The following is a 9,592-nucleotide window of genomic DNA, read 5'->3' as shown; positions in this document are numbered from 1 at the left end:
ACAGAAGGGCGACACGTGAGCGGCGCTGCGGCCAATCAGAGCGCTGCGGCCAAGGGTTGAGCAGGGCGCGAGCGCCGGCGTGAGGAGACAGCCCACCTCACGCGCCCAGGGAGGCCGAGCGCGCGCCCTTTGAACCAAGGCCCAAAGACAAAGGGCGGGAATAAGACCCCGCGGGGCCTCGTGTTTGCGTCGCAGCGCCCGGCCCGGCTCGACCGCCCGGGTGAGCGGGGCGACTGTCCGCCATCTTGCTGAAGGATTTCTCCCCGGCGACAGGCCCCGGTTTCCCCAGCAACCGGCCGCCATCTTAGTGAAGGAAGGCGGGACTTACCCCCCACGCCGCCATCTTGGTGAAGGAATGCGGGGCTTGACCCCCCCCACTGCGGTGCCATCTTGGTGAAGGAAGACGGGACTCGTCCCCGCGCCGCCATCTTGGTGAAGGAAGGCGGGACTCGTCCCCGCGCCGCCATCTTGGTGAAGGACGGCGGGACTCGTCCCCGCGCCGCCATCTTGGTGAAGGAAGGCGGGACTCGTCCCCGCGCCGCCATCTTGGTGAAGGACGGCGGGACTCGTCCCCGCGCCGCCATCTTGGTGAAGGACGGCGGGACTCGTCCCCGCGCCGCCATCTTGGTGAAGGACGGCGGGACTCGTCCCCGCGCCGCCATCTTGGTGAAGGACGGCGGGACTCGTCCCCGCGCCGCCATCTTGGTGAAGGAAGGCGGGACTCGTCCCCGCGCCGCCATCTTGGTGAAGGAAGGCGGGACTTGCCCCCGCGCCGCCATCTTGGACAGGGCGTAGTCAGGGCGCATGCGCGGCCCTCTCCGAGTGCCACTGCAGCAGAAGCACATTTTGTTTTGGTTTATGGGATGTGAGGGTCGCTGGCGACGCCGGCATTTATTGCCCATCCCTAACTACCCTTGAGAAGGTTGTGAGCTGCATTCTTGAACCGCTGCAGCCCGTGTGGTGAAGGTGCTCCCACAGCGCTGTTAGGGAGGGAGATCCAGGATTTTGACCCAGCGACGATGAAGGATCGGCCGATGTATTTCCAAGTCAGGATGGTGTGTGACTGGGGGCGTAACTTGGAGGTGGTGGTGTTCCCATGCTCCTGCTACCCTTGTCCTGCTAGGTGGGAGAGGTCGCCGGTTTGGGAGGTGCTGCCGAAGGAGCGGCAGTGCTAAGAAAACCGAGGCGGCAGCAGGTAGGCCCCACAGCGGTGGCGGACCTGGGTGGAGTGAGGCGGCGGAGCTAAGAAAACCGAGGCGGCAGCAGCAGGTAGGCCCCACCGCGGCGGCGGACCTGGGTGGAGCAGCGGTGAGTTTAAGAGGTGGCGAGGAGCCGGTAGGTCCCACAGCGACGGCGGACCTGGGTGGAGTGAGGTGGTGAGTTTAATAGGCAGCAGGAGCCAGTAGGTCCCACAGCGGTGGTGGACCTGGGTGGAGTGAGGCAGCGGTGAGTTTAAGAGGCGGCGAGGAGCCAGTAGGTCCCACAGCGGTGGCGGACCTGGGTGGAGCGAGGTGAGTTTAAGAGGCGGCAAGGAGCCGGTAGGTCCCACAGCGACGGCGGACCTGGGTGGAGTGAGGCGGTGAGTTTAAGAGGCGGCAGGAGCCGGTGGGTCCCACAGCGGTGGCGGACCTGGGTGGAGTGAGGCGGCGGCGAGGAGCCGGTAGGTCCCACAGCGGTGGCGGACCTGGGTGGAGCGAGGTGAGTTTAAGAGGCGGCAAGGAGCCGGTAGGTTTACCAATCTCAACAGGACAGAGAGAATTAAAAAGTAATCGAAGTGTGATGTCACCAGAAAGCAGGTAAGTGATTGGTTGGTGAGTATTTCTCTCTCCCTTTTTTCCAAACTTAATTTCTGTGGTTTATCGTTTCTAAGGTCTCTGTGGTGTAGCGGGGACTGCTGTTAAACAAGGGCTCTTAAGTATATCATTTAACTGCAGTGTAATTGGTCGGATTGATTTGATTTAATTTCATTTGAATTAATTAAAGGGTAAGTCATGGCAGGAGAGCCCGGCCCCATGGTATGCTCCTCCTGCGATATGTGGGAAATCAGGGACACTTACTGTGTCCCTGACGACCATGTATGCCGGAAGTGTATCCAGCTGCAGCTACTGGCAGACCACATTGCGGCGCTGGAGCTGCGATTGGATACATACTGGAGCATTCGCAATGCTGAGGACATTGTGGCAAGCACGTTTAATGAGTTGGTCACACCGCAGGTGAAGGTAGCACAGGCAGGAAGGGAATGGGTGACCGCCAGGCAGAGTAGTAGGCGCAGGCAGGTAGAGCAGGAGTCCCCTGTGGCCATCCCCCTTTCAAACAGATATACCACTTTGGATACCGTTGAGGGGGATGGCTTATCAGGGGAAAGCAGCAGCAGCCAACTTCCTGGCACCAGGGGTGGTTCTGCCGCACAGGACGGGAGGAAAAAGAGTGGGAGAGCTATAGTGATAGGTGATTCTATTGTAAGGGGAATAGATAGGCGTTTCTGCGGCCGCAAATGAGACTCCAGGATGGTGTGTTGCCTCCCTGGTGCAAGGGTCGAGGATGTCTCACAGCGGCTGCAGAACATTTTGGAAGGGGAGGGTGAGCAGCCAGTTGTCGTGGTGCATATAGGTACCAACGATATAGGTAAAAAATGGGATGAGGTCCTAAAAGCTGAATATAGGGAGTTAGGAGGTAAATTAAAAAATAGGACCTCAAAGGTAGTAATCTCAGGATTGCTACCAGTGCCACGTGCTAGTCAGAGTAGAAATAGAAGGATATTTCAGATGCATACGTGGCTAGAGGAATGGTGCAAGGGGGAGGGATTCAAGTTCCTGGGACATTGGAACCGGTTCTGGGGGAGGTGGGATGAGTAAAATCCGGATGGTTTGCACCTGGGCAGGGCCGGGACCGATGTCCTAGGGGGAGTGTTTGCTAGTGCTCTGGGGGAGGGTTTAAACTAAAATGGCAGGGGGATGGGAACCTGAGCAGGGAGACAGAGGAAAGGGAAACGAGGACAAAAGCAAATGACAGGAAGGAGAAAAACAAAAGTGGCAGTCAGAGAAATCAAGGGTTTAAATCAAACATGGCCACAGTAAGTAAACATTCTAAAAGGTCTAAGAGCGTTAAAAAAACAAGCCTGAAGGCTTTGGGCTAGAAATTCGGTATCGCCCCGTTCGGGGCGCTAGTCCTGGCGAAGCGCAAAGTTTAGCGCCAGGCGCAATTTAGCGCCACCTGGCGCGATATTGGGTTGCAGCGCCCCTGAAGGTGATTGCAGCGCTAAATCAGGCGCTGCACAGGACTCCTAAGGCGCTAACCCGGCGGCGCAACCCAATTTCACGGCGGCGTGGCGCAGCACAGGTGCTGTCAATAATCACTTTCCCTGAGACACACTGGCGCCGGCCAGCTCTTAAAGGGGCAGGTCAATTGGCATCACCAGACACACTCACTGCCTTGTAGGCCTTCAAATCGGTGGGAGCCTACCTGTGGCGCACCAGCCTAGCAAGACATGGAAAGGGTGAGGCAGAGGGCGGAACGCCTCACTGATGGGGCATTGGATGCTTTGATTGGCGCAGTGGAATCAAGGCCAAGGAAGATGGTCGGAATGTGATTTATGTTTTGGACAGTCTCCCGGGTGTGAGAGGCAGTTATTTGTCAGTGTATTAGTTTTGCTTTCTGTTGCCATAGCTTTCTCATGTTTGAAGGAACCACATTTTGTGTAATGAAACACTTTCTTCATTTACAATGGCCATGTCTGCTATTTACATGCATCTTGCCCTTCACAGGCTTGGGGGTATCAGACCGGTTCCATTCCTGTTCTTGGAATGGCAGCAAGCATTCCGTGAGAGGGGCCCAGAAGCTACTTCTGATCAGCCTCTGACGCGCAGCCTGAGAAGAGCCGCTCGCGTAGAAGTTCAGGCCAGCAGGCATCTTCTCAGCCACCGACAGAGATGTCCTGCACCTTATCTGAGGCTGCAGATCTGGCTGAAGCAGCTGGCACAGCTCAGTCACCACCTCCTTTCTAAATCGCAGCCTTCTGACACACTGCTCCTCCGACATGTTCATGTCGGAAAGCTGCTGTCGGAAAACCCTGCCAGCGTAAAGTCTGCTGTGGCGACGTCTGTTGGCCCGCCCCCCTCTCCCAGCGTCTCAGTGCCCTTTCCAGATGATTCAGCAGCAGGATGTTCCCCTCCAATGCAGCCCCCATAATAAGTGCCCACAGGAAGGTTCCCCGTTGTTAAGGCTCACCAACAGCAAGGTGATGGTCAGAAGGCTGAAGTTCATCTGCCTGCGCTGGCTCAGTGGTCAAATGGCTCTCAGTGTGCAGCTCAGCAACTCTTTGTAGCTCTCGAGGAAGTTGTGCTCCAAATATGGCTGTCGCTTTTAAACCACACCAGTCCCCTTTAAATAACGCTCCTCCAGCCCGAGAGTGACTTGGTAAGGCTCCAGGTAAGCTGTCACTATTAGCACCAGGCGCTACGGAGGGGGGCGCCACTGGATTTCCGGTCCGGGGCGCCCAAAAGGCATTGAACACTCAAATGACATCATAATCTGCCTGCGCCCATGAGCGGGCGCTAAGATTTAGCGCCGGCGCTAAATGCATGCTCAATATGGGGCGAGGCACTAGGCGCCCTGCGCCCGCCCGGAAATTGGTTAGCGCCCCACTTTTTGGCCTCTTTAGGCACTAATCGGTGGCGCTACCAACCGAATTTCTAGCCCTTTGTGTCTTAATGCGAGGAGCATTCGTAATAAGGTGGATGAATTAGCTGCGCAAATAGAGGTAAACGAATATGATATGATTGGGATTACGGAAACATGGCTCCAGGGTGGCCAAGGCTGGGAACTCAACATCCAGGGGTATTCAATATTAAGGAAAGATAGGCGAAAAGGAGGTGGGGTAGCATTGCTGGTTAAAGAGGGGATTAACACAATTGTAAGGAAGGATATTAGCTCTGATGATGTGGAATCTGTATGGGTAGAACTGAGAAATACCAAGGGGCAGAAAACGTTAGTGGGAATGGTATATAGACCACCAAACAGTAATGCGGAGGTTGGGGATGGCATTTAAAGGGATATTAGAGAAGCGTGCAATAAGGGCACAACAGTTATCATGGGTGACTTTAATCTACATATAGATTGGGCTAACCAAATTAGTAACAATACTGTGGAGGAGGAATTCCTGGAGTGTATATGGGATGGTTTCCTGGACCAATATGTCAAGGAACCAACTAGAAATCAGGCCATCTGAGACTGGGTATTATGTAATGAGAAAGGATTAATTAGCAATCTTGTTGTGCGAGGCCCCTTGGGTCGAGCGATCATAGTATGATAGAATTCTTCATTAAGATGGAGAGTGAAGTAGTTGACTCAGAGACTAGGGTCCTGAATTTAAATAAAGGAAACTACGATGGTATGAGGCGCGAGTTGGGTAGGATTGTTTGGGGAATGTCACTCAAAGGGTTGACGGTGGATAGGCAATGGCAAACATTCAAAGATCGCATGGATGAACTACAGAATTTGTTCATCCCAGTTTGGCATAAAAATAAAACAAAAAAGGTGATTCAACCGTGGCTAACAAGGGAAATTAGGGATAGCACAAGATCCAAGGAAATGTCATATAAATTGGCCAGAAAAAGCAGTAAACCTGAGGATTGGGAGCAGTTTAGGATTCAACAAAGGAGGACAAAGGGATTAATTAAGAGGGGGAAAATAGAGTATGAGAGTAAGCTTGCAGGGAACATAAAAACTGACTGTAAAAGCTTTTTTGATATGTGAAGAGAAAAAGATTGGTGAAGTCAAGAGTAACCCTTGCAGTCAGAATCAGGGGAATTTATAATGGGGAACAAAGAAATGACTGACCAATTAAATACATACTTTGATTCTGTCTTCACAAAGGAGGACACAAATAACCTCCCAGAGATGTCGGGGAACATAGGGTCTAATGAAAGGGAGGAACTGAAAGAAATCAGTGTTTGTAGGGAAATGGTGTTAGGGAAATTGACGGGATTGAAGGCCGATAAATCCCCAGGGCCTGATAATCTACATCCTAGGGTACTTAAGGAAGTGGCCCTTGAAATAGTAGATGCATTGCTGGTCATCTTCCAAAATTCGATAGACTGGAACAGTACCCATGGATTGGAGGGTAGCTAATTTTACCCCACTATTCAAAAAAGGCAAGTGAAGAGTATTCCATCACACTCCTCGCACACAAGGGCTGTAGAACTGGAGAGCAGAGGGACTTAGAGAGTGGGAGAGGGGCAACGATATGGTGCAATGGGTAAGGATTTCAGGAGAGAGAGTGTGTGTGTGGCACAGGAATATGCAGCTTTTGGGGGAAACACGAGAGGAAAGATTGTTCCATAGGAACTAGAATTGTCTGTTCTGAATTTCTGTCCTGTACTTACAGTGATGACTTTTGTAATCTCCTTTTTCAGGGTATTAGAAGGGGCGGAATTGCAGACAAGAAACTCCAACCAAACATCATGCCAAGATCTGACAGTCACTCGATTCATCAGGACCTGAATATCATCGGCCTTTCAATGCGGAAGGAGAAATCTTTCCCAGTTCTTGTGTGCGGGAAAGGATTTTAAACATTATTGTGACTGGGAAAGCACCGAGACCCATTCACACTTGAGCGAGAATGTTCCACTGCACAGACTGTTTAAAGAGCTTTAACCAGCTACACAGCCTGAAAAACCTTCACACCATTCACAGCGGGAAGAAACCGTACACGTGTTCTGTGTGTGGACAAGGCTTCAACCGATCGTCCAACCAGGAGAGACAGACGGACCATGGAGAAACCGTGGGAATGTGGGGACTGATAGAAGGGATTCAATTATCCGTCTGAGATGCAAATTCATCAGCGCAGACACACTGGGGAGAGACTGTTCACCTGCTCCGTATGAGGGATGGGATTCAGTCGGTCATCCATCCTGCTGAAACACCAGTGAGTTCACACTGACGAGAGACTGTTCAGTTGCTTTCACTGTGGGAAGACATTCAGTCGTCCCACCTCATTGAACACCAGCATGTTCACACTGGAGCGAATCCGTTCACCTGCTCCGCGTGTGAAGGGATTCACAAGGTCATTCAGTCTGTTGAAATACCAGGGAATTCACTCTGAAAGCAAACCTTATAAAAGTTCTTGTAAGTATTGGTGTGTATAGATTATTAAATAGAATATACTGGTTGACATATAGAATTATATCAATATTAAGAGAGAATAACTAGGGATTAAGTTAGGGTGTGGGCAATATCGGAGTGTTACAGTGAGGGGTGTGGGGTATATCGGAGTGTTACAGTGAGGGGTGTGGGGTATACCAGTGTTACAGTGAGGGGTGTGGGGTATATCAGTGTTACAGTGAGGGGTGTGGGTATATCGGAGTGTTACAGTGAGGGGTGTGGGTATATCGGAGTGTTACAGTGAGGGGTGTGGGGTATATCAGTGTTACAGTGAGGGGTGTGGGGTATATCAGTGTTACAGTGAGGGGGGTGGGGTATATCGGAGTGTTACAGTGAGGGGTGTGGGGTATATCAGTGTTACAATGAGGGGTGTGGGGTATATCGGAGTGTTACAGTGAGGGGTGTGGGTATATCAGTGTTACAGTGAGGGGTGTGGGGTATATCAGTGATACAGTGAGGGGTGTGGGGTATATCGGATTGTTACAGTGAGGGCTGTGGGGTATATGAGTGTTTTACAGTGAGGGGTGTGGGGTATATCAGTGTTACGGTGAGGGGTGTGAGGTATATCAGTGTTACAGTGAGGGGTGTGGGGTATATCAGTGTTACAGTGAGGGGTGTGGGGTATATCGGAGTGTTACAGTGAGGGGTGTGGGGTATATCAGTGTGACAGTGAGGGGTGTGGGTATATCGGAGTGTTACAGTGAGGGGTGTGGGGTATATCAGTGTTACAGTGAGGGGTGTGCGGTATATCAGTGTTACAGTGAGGGGTGTGGGGTATATCAGTGTTACAGTGAGGGGTGTGGGGTATATCAGTGTTACAATGAGGGGTGTGGGGTATATCGGAGTGTTACAGTGAGGGGTGTGGGGTATATCAGTGTTACAGTGAGGGGTGTGGGGTATATCGGATTGTTACAGTGAGGGCTGTGGGGTATATGAGTGTTTTACAGTGAGGGGTGTGGGGTATATCAGTGTTACGGTGAGGGGTGTGAGGTATATCAGTGTTACAGTGAGGGGTGTGGGGTATATCAGTGTTACAGTGAGGGGTGTGGGAAATATCAGTGTTACAGTGAGGGGTGTGGGGTATATCAGTGTTACAGTGAGGGGTGTGGGGTATATCAGTGTTACAGTGAGGGGTGGGGTATATCAGTGTTACAGTGAGGGTTGTGGGGTACATCAGTGTTACAGTGAGTGGGGCATATCGGAATGTTACAGCGAGTGGTGTGGGGTATATCAGGGTTACAGTGAGGGGTGTGGGGTATATCAGTGTTACAGTGAGGGGTGTGGGGTATATCAGTGTTACAGTGAGGGGTGTGGGGTATATCGGACTGTGTTACAGTGAGGGGTGTGGGGTATATCAGTGTTATAGTGAGGGGTGTGGGGCATATCGGAGTGTTACAGTGAGGGTGTGGGGTATATCGGAGTGTGACAGTGAGGGGTGTGGGGTATATCAGTGTTACAGTGAGGGGTGTGGGGTATATCGGAGTCTTACAGTGAGGGGTGTGGGGTATATCGGAGTGTTACAGTGAGGGGTGTGGGGTATATCAGTGTTACATTGAGGGGAGTGGGGTATATCGGAGTGTTACAGTGAGGGGTGTGGGGTATATCAGTGTTACAGTGGGGGATGTGGGGTATATCAGTGTTACATTGAGGGGTGTGGGGTATATCAGTGCTACAGTGAGGGTTGTGGGGTATATCAGTATTACAGTGAGGGGTGTGGGGTATATCAGTGTTACAGTGAGGGGTGATGGGGTATATCAGTGTTACAGTGAGGGGTGTGGGGTATATCAGTGTTACAGTGAGAGTTGTGGGGTATATCAGTGTTACAGTGAGGGGTGTCGGTTATATCAGTGTTTCAGTGAGGGGTTTGGGGTATACCAGTGTCACAGTGAGGGGTGTGGGGTATATCAGTGTTACAGTGAGGGGTGTGGGGTATATCAGTGTTAAAGTGAGGGCTGTGGGGTATATCAGTGTTACACTGAGGGGTGTGGGGTATATCAGTGTTACAGTGAGGGGTGTGGGGTATATCAGTGTTACAGTGAGGGGTGTGGGGTATATCAGAGTGTTACAGTGAGGGGTGTGGGGTATATCGGAGTGTTACCGTGAGGGGTGTGGGGTATATCGGAGTGTTACAGTGAGGGGTGTGGGGTATATCAGTGTTACATTGAGGGGTGTGGGGTACATCAGAGTGTTACAGTGAGGGGTGTGGGGTATATCAGTGTTACAGTGAGGATTGTCGGGTATATCAGTGTTACAGTGAGGGGTGTGGGGTATATCAGTGTTACAGTGATGGGTGTGGGGTATATCAGTGTTACAGTGAGGGGTGTGGGGTATATCAGTGTTACAGTGAGGGGTGTGGGGTATATCAGTGTTACAGTGAGGGGTGTGGGGTATATCTGTGTTTCAGTGAGGGGTGTGTGGTATATCAGTGTTA

Source organism: Somniosus microcephalus, chromosome 12 (assembly GCF_052327205.1).
Source record: "Somniosus microcephalus isolate GS21.2 chromosome 12, FLI_Smic_1.0, whole genome shotgun sequence".
Classification (NCBI taxonomy): Eukaryota; Metazoa; Chordata; class Chondrichthyes; order Squaliformes; family Somniosidae; genus Somniosus; species Somniosus microcephalus.
This window is presented reverse-complemented; position numbering follows the sequence as displayed.